The sequence below is a fragment of the Spermophilus citellus genome (assembly GCF_964194105.1).
Source record: "Spermophilus citellus genome assembly, chromosome: 3".
NCBI lineage: Eukaryota > Metazoa > Chordata > Mammalia > Rodentia > Sciuridae > Spermophilus > Spermophilus citellus.
The window spans coordinates 209,365,833-209,380,149 of NC_138184.1; the positions used below are offsets into that span (position 1 = coordinate 209,365,833).

General features: G+C 41.5%; 1 protein-coding gene across 20 annotated transcripts in view; it reads left to right on the forward strand.

Annotated features, from left to right (window-relative positions):
* The window catches only part of LOC308643752 (uncharacterized protein), a 160,071-nt gene that overhangs the window by 81,219 nt on the left and 64,535 nt on the right, over window positions 1–14,317 (forward strand). For 2 of the 20 annotated variants that reach the window (XM_081283917.1, XM_081283904.1), the window contains one exon: window positions 12,984–13,126. The exons of 16 other annotated variants lie outside the window; for them this stretch is intronic. The gene's annotated coding sequence lies outside the window, so the exon portion shown is untranslated. Of the gene's footprint in view, window positions 1–9,730; window positions 9,773–12,983; window positions 13,127–14,317 lie in introns of those variants that run through there. 2 more of the 20 variants (XM_081283911.1, XM_081283898.1) reach the window with 2 other exon arrangements.

A 14,317-nucleotide genomic window follows, 5' to 3' on the forward strand; every position in this document is an offset into this window, starting at 1 on the left:
CTTGCACATAATGCAAGAGACACCCAGCTCCAGCTTGTGCAAAGCAACAAGCACTTCTTGAAAACAGTTTGTTCCAGGAGCTGGACAATTGATACATTGTATTCTAGGGAGTGGCTGAAAACAAAGAACTGGGTCTCAGCCCAAGAATTAGGCTCACGCCCACACAAGGCAGCACAGCAAAATGGCTCTCTACAGTTCCCCCCTTTTGTTTTCTAAAAACAATACAGGCAAGAGTAGAGGTGAATTGCCATTATTCATACTAAGCCTTCAACCAGGAACCTTATCAGACCCAAGCAGGTCAGGACGTTCCCGCATGACCGGTATTGGCTGAATATGAAAACAGACACCACAGATCTTACAAGGCCTTGTGAGCTGGCCTCCTTGACGTGCATAAACTTCAGGGCTGGATCCAAGCCCTGGGGGCCGGGGGGAATCCACTGCCAGCAGTGTTTTCCTTTTGTTTGTTGCACGTCAAAGGGAATCAAGTAGCCCCTGTCTTAGGTCGTTCACTGCCCTTACATTGCTTACCCGTCCTTGGGGAGGCCCCATTCCCCTGTCTTAGGTTGCAGTGCAAGCGTGAAAGTTGCCCGTCTCTGGGTACTACAAGATCAGCTCGTTGTTGCCAAGGCGTTTAATGGTATCTACTCAGCCAGTCATTATTAGGTCTCTGAGGCTGAACTGTGGCTATAAAAATACAACGACAAACAAGTTGGCAACACCCTAAAAGAAAGGCACGGGTCCTAAAGCGATAGAAAAGCACTAGTGTGGAAACCCATCTGCGTGCAATGGCAGTAAAGCCGGCAGAGTGCAAGGGCTTTCCAACACTAAGAGAATAGCAAGAAGAGACATGTCGTTCCCAGTGCAATGTCCGTAAACTTGGGGTGCAACGACCATGTCAAAGATTCACTGTTTAATTTGCGCAAGCCAAACTTGAGGTGAGTTGCCATTTTCTAAAGCTGCAAGAGCTTGTGTGAGCATAGCCTTATCATGAGCATTGCGGGCCTTAAGGCGACAGAGAAACCACAAGCAGAGAACCATACCGAAGCAACACATTGCACCAATCTCTGTAAAGTGCTATGCTTCACTTTCAGGCCCTTGGAGCGTAACAGACCATCTAGGGCCGAGAAAAGCGGACTTGAAGGTGCGGCACCCCTGACACAACAACAAGAAAAACACAGAAAACAAAAGACACAGACGACAAAAAGAACACAGAAAACAAAAGTAAAAGCACACATTGCAGCTGCAATAAAATATGAGGCCTACGGGGTCCCGCTCTCGGGGACGAGGGGTCCACTCACGGGACGAGGGGTCCACTCCGGGACGAGGGGTCCACTCACGGGACGAGGGGTCCACTCCGGGACGAGGGGTCCACTCACGGGACGAGGGGTCCACTCCGGGACGAGGGGTCCACTCAGGGACGAGGGGTCCACTCACGGACGATCGGTGCACCACTCCTGTCGACTGAAAGTTCTGATTCTCCCGGGTTTCGGCACCACTTGTCGCGTCTACCCGCCGGCAGGAAAGACGACAACAGCAGGATTCTTCTTTAACACACTTTATTGGAAGCTTCCATGAGGTATAGATGAGAGAAAAAGGGCCCCGGGCCCGAAAAAACCACCCCTTATATACTTCAACTGCAGCCCTGCTCGTACACCATTGGACAAAGAGTGCATAGCAACACAGCAGCAGCCAATAGAATGATAGACCCAGCACTTGCACATAATGCAAGAGACACCCAGCTCCAGCTTGTGCAAAGCAACAAGCACTTCTTGAAAACAGTTTGTTCCAGGAGCTGGACAATTGATACATTGTATTCTAGGGAGTGGCTGAAAACAAAGAACTGGGTCTCAGCCCAAGAATTAGGCTCACGCCCACACAAGGCAGCACAGCAAAATGGCTCTCTACAATGCACACCTATAATCCCAGAGATTTGGGAGGTCGAGGCAGGAGGATTGCAAGTTTGAGGCCAATCTCAGCAACTTGGTGAGATGCTGTCTCAAAATAAAAAAATAAAAAAATGGCTGGGGATATAGCTCAGTAGTAGAGCACCCCTAGGTTCAATCCCTGGGACCAAAAACAAAACAAACAAACAAAAACAAAGCAAAAAAAAAAAAACTCCCCAAGAGAATGGCCAAGCTGTATGGTAGAGAAAGTCTGAAGACCAAATGGGTCCCTACATTTCCAAGTAACTTCCATCATCTTGGCAGGGCAATATTGCCCTAAACTAGAGTACATATTTTCATTAAGACACTTTCGTATCTATATATTACAGTGTTCATGTATTGCTATATTCCCTCCTTGAAAAACTTACTAGGGAGCCTAAAATAGGCTAAATTGGGCTTTTAGCACAGTTCTGGTTGCTGATAAAAATCAGCATCTACAAAACCAATTGCACTTCTTTCCATTAGAGCTCTCACCCACTGCTGGATCTACAGTTTTATATATTAAAAGTTTGCCAGTCCATGTATTTCCCCCCCAGACACTTTATCTGTGCTGGATGGCTTGGACTTTATCTACAGAAAAAAAAAATATATATATATATTTATAAATATATAGATGTATGTATTTTGTTGTTGTCTGTTTGTTTATTGTTTTTGCCAGTACCCTATCAGACACAGCTATTGATTTTGTGTGGACGAGTAACTGAATCTGCAAAATTGGCTCTGCAGGATAAGTATCTTGTATTCTGCCCATACTGTGAGTCTGTGTTCTCCTGAGGTTGATTGGCTCATCATATTCTGCTTTCGTGTTCCCTGGTTTATCACTGTGCTTGGGGGTTTTTGCCCCTACACCTTTCACTTTGTCTTCTCCTAATTTATTACAAACAACTCTGGTATTTTTTGAAGTCTTGGATCTGCATTAATTTTTAAGTCCCCAAGGAACATTATGTTCCCAAACATTATGTTCTGCACTCTCATGCTCATATCACTTTGTGTAGTGCCAGACACCTCCTGGGATCCCAAGAAATGTTGTTTCTTTTTAAAAGATGGGCAATTATTCCAGGAGGCCCATAAAACATCTTTCTCAGTTGATTTACTTTCACCATTTACTTATCCCCAGTGGTTTGGGTCAAAATATTGGTTAATAGAAAGATGTCATCTTTGAGGTCTTGCTAGCTTCTCCTCATTTCTTTAAAATCGGAGGAGAATATTGACTGATTTTATAGGAATATTGGAAAGAAATGATGAAAAGCATTGGGATGAGAAAGGCTTTCGTTAAAAATATGAAAAGCTAGGGAGATGACAGTGTCATTTGTACTGAGCAGGCCTCAATACGGGCAGAGCTCACTTCACTGCTGGAAGCTGTTCCTTCATTATAAGAACAGCCATCCATGGCAAACAGTAGGAGCTTCTTCGCAAAGTCTCAAGACCGGCTGTGTACACATTTCCTCTTCTCTCAGCTTCTCAGCCAGATCTGTGGCCCTTCAGTGCTTTCCTTCCATGCAAATTGGAACCTCCCTCTGAATTGCTCTAGGGCTAGAGACACCGGATAGGACCATGGACAGAGGTTCAGCCTACCAATCACTGCTGCCTTGGGAAAGCTGTTCTCTTCCTGCCAAGAATCCCTGGGAGAGGGTCTGCATAGAGACTTCTTTACCCTGAGGTAAATCTTCCCTTCTCTAACTTCCTTTGGAGTGGCCTACGTTTCTTCCGGAAGCACTAGCTTCCTCCACCAACTCCATGCTCCTGAGACAGAAGGAATTATCATGTTTGCAAATGGCAGCTCTTAAATGTTTGAACCTATTTCCGTTATAAAATAATTTCAAGCAGAAAAGTACAATTTCAAATAGAAAAATATAGAAAAATGGTTTTAAAAACATCAATGTATAAAAAACCACCTTAACAAATCTTAATATTTGATTTATTTGTTTTACAGTTTGCATATAAGAAGTTTTAACAGTACTGTTGAAGCCTCTGACCGACCCCTGGTTTCATTCATTTCTCAATTTTTTTCCTTCCCTTTTTTTCCAAAAGTAACCACTATCTTGAAGTTACTATAAATTATTCTCATTCATGCTTTTAGACTTTCATATTATATATATATAAACTATATATATATACTTTTATATTATATGTATATAAAACAATATTACATAAACAATATGTAATATTGCTTTGTGTTTATAAAGTAAAATGTATTATGTTGTACATAACATTCTGCTTGTGTGTGTGTGTGTGTTACTGGGGACTGAATTTAGGGCCTCAAGTAGGCTAGGCAAATGCTGTGCCACTGAGCTATATTCCCGACCCTTTAAAAAATTTTTTTTTATTTTGAGGTAGGGTCTCACTAAGTTGCCCAGGTTGGCCTTGAACTTGTGATCCTCCTACCTCAGCTTCCTGAGCTACTGTGTCACAGGTTTGAGTTGAGCCATGGTGCTCAGCTGCCATTTTAAAATGCATCATTACTTTTTAGATTTATTCATACTGCAACCTGAAATATTAACTCATTACTTAAAATTGTTGAATATTATTCCTTTGTTTGAATATACACACATTCTGTATCCATTCTCTTGCTTTAAGGTTATTTTTAGTTTGTTGTTTGCCATAACAAATAATGTTCCCATTAACATTTAAATACCAGTTTCCTGGAGCACATTATGTGAGGATTTTTCTAGGCCAGAGCTTCTCACCCTTACCTTATTGACATTTTGGACTGTGTAATTCTTTTTTGTGGGATAAGATGCTGATCCCTCACCTCTACCCACTAGATATGAGTCACGTCACTTCTCCCTGTCCCCAGTGTGACAATTGAAAATGTCTTCAAAGGTTGCCAAATGTTCCCTCAGGGCAGTCACCCTTGGTGGAGGACACTAATCTAGTCAATGTAAGTAAGAAAGAAACTACTAGGTTTTAGGATGTATTTTAATATATTTTGTCATTTTTGCCTTCCACGAGTTCTGTTTCTCTATATCTTGTTAACTCCGGATATTCTCAGAGTTTGAAATTTTTGCTAATTTATGGATATGAAACAGTAACTTTCTATTATTTTATTTTGTTTTGCCTTAATTGCTAGTGGTATGGAACATGTCCTTGAATCTCTATTGGTCATTAGGGATTCTCTTATAAGATTTGCCTATTCATATCCTTATGTGATTTTCTTTCTAGTTTTTTTTCATTATTATTGCTTTATAGCAGTTCTTAATAATTTTTGAATACCAATACTTTGATGGTTTTATGTCTGAAAAAAACTCTCAGGCTAAGCTTTTCACTTTGTTGATGATGTTCTTTTCTTTTTTTGTTTCCCTACTGGGGATTGAACCCCAGGATGCTTAACCACTGAGCCATATCTCCAGTCCTTTTTTATATTTTATTTAGAGACAGGGTCTCAATGAGTTGCTTAGGGCTTCAGTAAGTTGCTTAGGCTGGCTTTGAACTCATGATCCTCCTGCCTCAGCTTCCTGAGTCACTGGGACTACATGAGGGTGCCACTGCACCCAGCTGATGTCTTTTATTTTAAAGTCCTAATATGCACCAATACTTTCTTTTATGCTTATACTTCTGTGCTTCATTTAATTTCTTCCCTATCCTAAAGGTATAAAGACAATTTTTTAAAAAAATTTATTCTAATTTGTTATATATGATAGCAGAATGCATTACAATTCATATTACATATGTAGAGCACAATTTTTCATCTCTCTGCTTGTATACAAAGTATATTCATACCATTCGTGTATTTTTCATACATATACTTAGGGTAGTGATGACTATCTCATTCCACCATCTTTTTTTATCCCCTTACCCCCTCCCTCCCTCTCCTTCCCCTTTGCCCTATCTACACTTTGTCTAATCTTCCCATGCTCCCGTCCCAACGCCACTGTGAATCAGCCTCCTTATATCAGAGAAAACATTTGGCATTTGGTTTTTGTCATTGGCTTACTTCACTTAGCATTAGATTCTCCAACTTCATCCATTTAGATTTATTCACACCATTTACCTGCAAGTGCCATGATTTTATTCTCTTTAATTGCTGAATAATATTCCATTGTGTATATTTGCCACATTTTCTTTATCCATTCATCTACTGAAGGGCATCTAGGTTGGTTCCACAGTTTAGCTATTGTGAATTGTGCTGCTATAAACATTGATGTGGCTGTGTCCCTGTAGTATGCTGTTTTAAAGTCTTATAGGTATAGCTGGGTCAAATGGTGGTTCCATTCCTAGTTTTCCAAAGAATCTCCATTCTGTTTTCCAGATTGACTGCACCATTTTTCAGTCCCACCAGCAGTGTTTGAATGTGCCTTTCCCCCCACATCCTTGCCAACACTTATTGTTGTTTGTATTCTTAATAGCTGCCGTTCTGACAGGAGTGAGATGAAATAGTAGTTTTGATTTGCATTTCTCTAATTGCTAGAGATGATGAACATTTTTTCATATATTTGTTGATTGATTATGTATCACTTTTTGAGAAGTGTCTTTTCAGTTCCTTGGCCCATTTATTGATTGGGTTATTTGTTTTTTTGGTTTTTTGGGGTTTTTTTAGAGTTTAGCTTTTTGAGTTCTTTATATACCCTGGAGATTAGTGCTCTATCTGATGTTCGAGTGGTAAAAATTTGCTCCCAAGCTGTAGGTTCTCTGTTCATCTCACTATCTAAGGTTTCTTTTGCTGAGAAGCAGCGTTTTAGTTCACATCCATCCCATTTATTAATTCTTGATTTTAATTCTTGCACTATAGGAGTCTTGTTAAGGAAGTAGGGGCCTAATCCAATATGATGGCGATTAGGGCCTACTTTTTCTTCTATTAGACACAGTGTCTCTGGTTTAATTCCTAGGTCCTTGATCCACTTTGAGTTGAGTTTTGTGCATGGTGAGAGACAGGGACTTAATCTCATTTTGTTGCATATGGATTTCCAGTTTTCCCAGAACTATTTGTTGAAGAGGCTATCTTTTTTCCAATGCATGCTTTTGGCACCTTTACTACCCCATTTTCAATAGCCTCAATAAAGATAATATTTTATATTTTTCCTAGAAATAATATTTTACTGTTCACCTTTAGGCCTTTAAACCAACTTAAGCTTGCTGTGGTGTGCAATAGTAAATGCATGTGCAATTATTTCAATGCATATTTATTGAATAGTTAACCTTTCTCTCCTGGTTTGTTATGCCATCTCCAGTTTGAAGTTTTGATATTTAGTGGAAAAAAAACATGCTAACTTATTATTCTTTTTCAAAATTGACTTGACTATTATAGTTGTTATCTGAACAATAGTTATTACCTCTTTCTTCTTTCTAACTGAACCTCATTGTCTTCAGATATCCCTGGATTCTATCCCTTAGTGTGTACTTAAAGCTCATCATGAGGGCAATTCTCTTCTATCAGAATTGCTTTGGGCCTGGGATGTGCTACATCTCCTGCCAGTGAGAACTAAGTATACGGAATTGTGCTACACTGAGGATGGAAAAGCATGGGAAAATTTTCCTCTTAAAAAGGTACAAAAGAAAAAAGAGTTACCATCCCTTTCTTTGAACAAAGTTGGAGGAAGATGTGATGCCTGATACTATGGCAGTCATCTTGCCACCCTGGGGGCACAAGCCACACACCCACACACTGAGAGTGGCTTAACAGAAAGATGAAAAGGTCACAGGTCGCGACAATGGCATTGTGTGGCTGAATTAACCCAAACTGTAATCTCCTGTGATCTGAACTAACAAATCTCTTATTGCTTAACCACTTTATGTTGTATATTCTGTTATGTCCAGCAAATGCATCCTCAACTACAATAAGATTTTTGACCCCTTACTTTCCACTTGAATTTTGTAATCATTGTTCCATGTTCCCAATCAGGCCAGGAATTTAAAAACTGAGTTTGCATTAAAAGTAAATGTTAACTTTGGGAGAACTGACATCTCACAATAATGAATGTTCCAATTCACGGATATGGTATGTGTCTCCACTTATTCAAATCTTCTTTAGTGCTTTCTATAAAAATATTTTATATATAAAATCTACATTTTATTTATACATAAAAATCTATATGATTTTAAATATTTATACCTAGCCACAATGCTATTTCTATTAAGCCTGGTAGCTTTTGTTTGCTATTAAGTATTATACATTTTGGCATAGTGGTGCATACCTGTAATCCCAGGTATGGGGGAGACTAAGGCAGGAGAATTGCAAATTTGAAGGCAACTTAGTGAGACCCTGCCTCAAAATTTTAAAAAAGGCGGGGGAGGGGGAGTTACTGTGGATGTAGATCAGTGGTAGAGCATCTCTAGTTTCAATCCCAAACACGACAATAACAACGTGTGTGTGTATGTGTGTGTGTGTGTGTGTGTGTGAGAGAGAGAGAGAGAGAGAGAGAGAGAGAGACTGAATTTTGTAACTGATCTTATACCCATCAACTTTGCCAAATTGTCTTTTAATTCTAAAAAGACAATTCTTTTCCACTTCTATGGAGCGTGTTTGAGTTTCTTCATAGACAATTATATTATACAATAAGAAGAGTTTCTTTTCCTTCTCAGACTTGCAGTAAAGGAATAGAGGCCATCAGGGAGGCCTGTGGTTGCTTGGTCCAGTTGCCTGTCACGTGCACTTTCTCCTGGCCTCATTATTCCCTGGTGGGAGGCCCATCACCAGGCATCAGGCAGCTATTCCAGCCTCTTTACGGGTGGTCTGAGTGTATGGGGTGGGGGCTCAGTGTGGCCTGTGGTTTCGTGCACTGAACCTGGCTTACCACCTACCCTCCTCACCCTAGGCAGTCAGTTCTCATCTCCCTGGCCCCTCAGAAGCCCACGCTGGCATCCTGGGCCACCTTTCAGATTTGGGACCCAGTAACCCCATCTTCTGCTCCATTCATGGCTTTGTGTTTCTAATCCATGGAAAAGCTTATACATTGAGCCAACTGTGCCTTTTAATTTTTCTTGTCATATTTTAATCACTGTTGTTTTGAATGTGACCAGCATTCCCTGTTGAAATTTAATCCCCATTTTGAGGTATCTGGAGGGTGAAAAATCTGACTATAGTATTTAGAGGTGGGGATTTGGGATGTGGTCAGGATTGGTTAAAGTCATCAGGGTGGATCCCTCATTTGAATACTGGTGACTTTATAAGAAGAGGGACAGAGACCAGAGGACATGTACACAACACACACACATACACACACACACACACACACACACACACACATGCGTGTACTCTTTGTCTCTTGCTGCATGATGTCCTGTGCCACTTTGGGACTCTGCTAGCAAAAAGATTATCACCACATGCAGGCTCTTGAACCTCTAGAACTGTGAACTACATAAACCTCTTTTCTTAATGAGGTTACCCAGCCTCTGGGATTTTGTTAGGGTAATGTAAAACAGACCAATATGATAACCATTGCTTTGTGTGTAGAGATGAGCATGAGCATCAAAGGCTTAGGTACAAAAATCCTACCTTGACTAGAAATTATGATTCCAACATGTATTTTTTAAAGGGGCACAGAACTAGCTTCTGCCACTGCTGATACTTAACATAGTAGTTATCATCAAATACAATACTATTTTCAAAAAATATTTATGTTTCAATTGTAGTTGGACACATACCTTTTGTTTATTTACTTATTTATTTTTATGTGGTGCTGTGGATGAACCCAGGGCCTCGCACGAGCTAGGTGAGTGCTCTACCGCTGAACCACAACCCCAGCCCTTTCAGTACATTTTTAATCATCAAATACAATACAGAATTTTCACAACTTCCTTATGCTTTGTAAACACTATAGTTGTGTTTCTGTTTGTCATCTGGCTAACAGGGAATGGAAATAAACACTATTTTCTGTACCTGAGAAAACCAGTGTCTCTTACTTAGTAGTAATCAGGAATAAGCAGAGAGAGCCATAATTCTGTGAGTTCCTCCAGAGATGGAGCTGGGTGTTGCTGATCCTGTGCCTCATCCAAAATAACCCCAGGGAAAGATTTTGAGCTGAGTAAACCAAACTCCAAAGCCGTGCCTGGCTTTATTCAACAGGATGTTCCATCGTCTGAGGGACCCCTAATGAATACCCTCAGGATCTCACGGTGCCATGACTTGAGGGAAAGAAAGGGGAAGAAAGACAGGAATAAAAGTTGGTTTTACGCAAGGTGAGTGGGAAGGAACTGTCAATGGCATTTCATCTAGAGTGGATTTTGATTGAGATTTGGATTTTTTTTAATACTTATCTCCTTATATAAACTAGCTTACTATGTAAATATAATCAAAATAACATTCATTAAAATTGCAAAACTTATTTATTAAAATATGTAAAGCAGCCAGCTGCGATACTGGAGACTAAGAAGTGTAAAAATATTTTGTTGAACAAATATTTTTGAGTTCCTACTATGTGCCCACACTGTACGGGAAGTGGGCATACCTGGATAAATAACAGGTTCCTGTGCAGCTAAAACTTCAGGTGGGCCAAAGGATGGGTAAACAAATAATACAAATATGATGGAATAAGCTTCTTTAAAGAGTGTTAAGTTTGTACAACTGTGTTCATTGTAGTTTGGATGCGAGGTGTCCCTCAAAAGATCATGTGTGGGACAATACAAAAAGGTTTAGAGGAGAAATGATTTTAACCCAATCGGTGAATTGATCCCCGATGGGATTAACTGAGTGGGCACTGGAGGCAGGTGGCTGGAGGAAGTGGTTCATTGGGAACATGGATATGGGGTATATATTTTGTATCTGGTGAATGGAGTCTCTCTCTCTGCTTCTGATCATCACGTGAGCTGCTTCCCTCTGCCACACCCTTCCGCCATGATGTTCAGCCTCACCTTGAGCCCTGAGGAATGGAGCCAGCTGTCTATGAACTGAGACCTCTGAAACCATGAGCCCCCAAATAAACTTTTCCTCCTCTACGATTGTTCTGGTAAAGTCTTTTAAATCACAGCAGCTAAAAATCTGACTAAGACAGTGCTCATAGCAGCCTTATTTACAATAGCCAAGAGGTGGAAGCAACTCAAGTATCCACGGTCAGGAATGGACAGGCCAAGTCTGTTACACATAGGATGTAATACTGCTCAGCTTTAAAAGAAAGAGAAATTCTTGATACAGGCTACAACGTGGACGAACCTTGAAGATATTATGCTGAGTGAAATAAGCTAGATACAGAAAGACAAACAACTGGCTGCCTCCACTTCTATGAAGGAGCTCAAGTAATTAAATCCATAGAAACAGAAAGTAGAGATCCTGGGGGTGGAAAGGGAAATGGGAGCGGTTTACTGTGTTGGATGCATGTTCAGTTTCAATTTTACAAGATGGGCGATTTCTGGAGATGTCACAACCATGGGAATTATTCTTAACACTTTAGAACTGTATGCTTAAAAATGGTTAACAAGGTACATTTTGTGTATTTTACCACAACTTTATTAAGTAAAAAAAAAAAAAGAAGAAAGAAAGAAAATGATCATTGGGTTCCTGAGGGTTCACTCCTAGCTTCTAGCAGAAGGCCTGATACGTCGTAGGCACTTGACTAATATTTTGCCTTCCTTTGGTGTCTCTCCCTGCCCAGTGTCCTCCACAGCAGGACAAAGGCCACGTAGTTCCGTAGTTCTAGGAGCCAGTTCAGCAAACAAAGGCACTTCTCTCCTCAGGGCACAAAGGGGAAGAATTTCAAATATTTGTGATTTAATATTTGTCTCGATCACACCAACTAGGCTTTGCTTCTCAATTATGCTTATCTGAGCTCTTTGGCATTTAAATTTCCTAAAGATAGATCCTGTTCCTACTTCCCAAAACAGAATAGAATTGTGATGGCCTTTGTAAGAAAAAGGAAAAAGAAAAAAAAAAGTGGAAGGAAATCTGTAAAATGAAATCATTATGAGGCTTGTGGGCTCTGGTTGCAGCCCGGCACAGGAGGAAGGGTGGGGTAATTAGCATGCATTTCACAGTTCTGCAGTTTGTCAGTTGGTTCCTTCCCTTCACGGGCTCTGAGTCTCTTGGTTTTGTTTTTTTTTTTTTTTTTCACTTGGCCAAAAATAGAGAGACAAAAAAAGTTTTCTTGTACTTACTTAGGATTTTGTACTTTTTTCCCTGGTATGTTTGGTTTCCTCTCGCCATGATCCTTCCTTCTTCCTGCCACCTGCCGGCTTCTCTGCTCCTCCTCCCCTTCTCTGACGTCTTCTGTGGGATGCACACTGTTGAGCCACCACAGCCAGCAGACATCCCAGGAGTCCCATGGGAGGTTCTCGGAGCGCTACTCCTTAGGTTCTGGAACCCTGGCTTGGTGCAGGGTATCCATAGGGGACAGCTGTGTGCAGCGTTTGGCGATGTACAGGCAGGGAGCTGGCGAGGGTCTGAGGGACTTGGATGGGGGGATTCCCATTTTCTGGTCCACGCACTGGACAGAGCTTCTCCTTCTGGCTGGGCCTTGGTCTGGGTGTGCACATTGTTAGAAGTCAGAATGAAGCAAAGATGCCTTACCTTTTCTGCAGGAGAAAGTTGTCCGGATGCCTTTCTTCTGCCTTCTCATGCTGGAATGATGGGAGGGTACGCACAGAGCCCACCCAAGACTTTGTCAATTAGGAAACAACCAGTGTCCAGGCGTGGAGATTTGATTATATTACTTTTTAAACATTCCACTTACGTATCTCTCATTATGTGACACTGTTTTAAATATTAACTCAATCCCTAAATATTAACTTATTTAATCCTTACAACCACTCTATGACTTGGGATCTACTATTGTCTGAATTTTTATGGATGAGGAAACTCAGGCCCAGAAAGGTTAAATGATTTGCTCATGATCACAGAGCTAATCTCTCACAGCCTGGCTCCTGCATCCACTCTTTTAACCTACTACTCTTTGATACTGGTTTATGTACAGTTCCCCAGAATTCCCTTGGAGATTCCATGCCTGATTGTACAAAATCTCTCTCCCCAAGTATAACACTTTCTGCTGGGTGTTGGGCAATGTGCACATCCCTCTGAAATGTCCACGTGGCTCCTGGGATGTCCGCTGGCTGTCACAGGTTCACAGGCGTCCGTTCTGTAGGAGACCTCAGTATCTGACTTTCTTTCTCTTCCAGAATCAGGGCATAAGGAAGCAATTTCTACCCATACAGACTTTAAGACATAAAATTTCAGCACATCACAAACTCTTCATCCTTGTATGAAGTGCCCTGCCTCCACACAAACAAGGATACGATCTTGGGATCTGTCACCAATCAGGGTGAGTTTGCAAGGAGTCTTCCAGGCCCTTGGGAACAGGGTCATGAATTTTTTAGATAGTTGGCTGGAGTGGCTCGGAGCTGGAGGACAGACCTTCCGGTGAGTGTAGCAAACTGGTCTGGAGAGAAGCCCGTGACCTTGGCCTCCTTACCCTGGGATTCCAGGCGGGGACCTGAACATCCCAGGGTGCTTTCCTAGTCCTCTGACCTTCCTCAGGTCCCTCCCGGTGCTGGTTTCCCTGGTGAGAACTGGGCGAGCAGAGAAGGATTTACAGAAAGGCAGGGTGACTTGTCTTTCTGCTGTGAACCTCTGACTTGTGTTTGGGCCTCACTGATATACACAGAGAAATGTCTCCAGCTCTTCCATGCCTCCTGCCAGCTTCCTGCTGGTAGTTCCCAAGGCCTTCTCCGCCCCCAGAATGCTTTTCCTAGATCCTCTTCCCACAGGGCCCCAAAGCTAAGCTGCCTGGAAGTAGTGGGAAGTGAATTCCTGCTATAACATCTGAATTCTCTGCACATTGCATTTTTATCTTCCTGGGGACATCAAAACTGAAAAGTTTAAGAGTAGGAGTGGAATGTCAGGTTCCCTGCCGTGAGAGGGATTTCGGGGTCTGCTGTCTTAGTACATAATATCAGAGACCAGGTAGTTTATGATCACGATTTTTAGAGGCTGAAAGTCCAAGATCAAGGCACTGGCAGATCTGGTGTCTGATGAGGGCCTCTTTCTGGTTCATAGAGAGCCATCTTCTCACTGTGTCCTCACATGGTCAAAGGACAAAAGCAGCATTCTGGGTTTTTGCTGTTGGTGGTAGATTTTTTTTTTTTTTTTTTTTTTTTTTGGTACTGGGGATTGAACCTAGCAGTGCTTTTATCACTGAACCACATTCCCAGAACATTTAATTTTTTATTTTGGGACAGGGTCTCACTAAGTTGCTGAAGTTGGCCTCAAACTTGTGCTCTTCCTGTCTCAGTCACTAGGATTACAGGCATGAGTCACCACACCCAGCTTCTGGGGCTTCTTTCATAAAGATACTAATCCTATTCATGAGGACTCTGGCCTCATGACCTAATCACTTCCCCAAATCCTACTCCTAATGTTATCGTTTTAGTAATTAAGTTTTCAACATATAAATCTGGGGGAATGCATTCTGTCTATAGCAGCTGTTGTCCAGTAGACCTTCCTATGTGTGGAT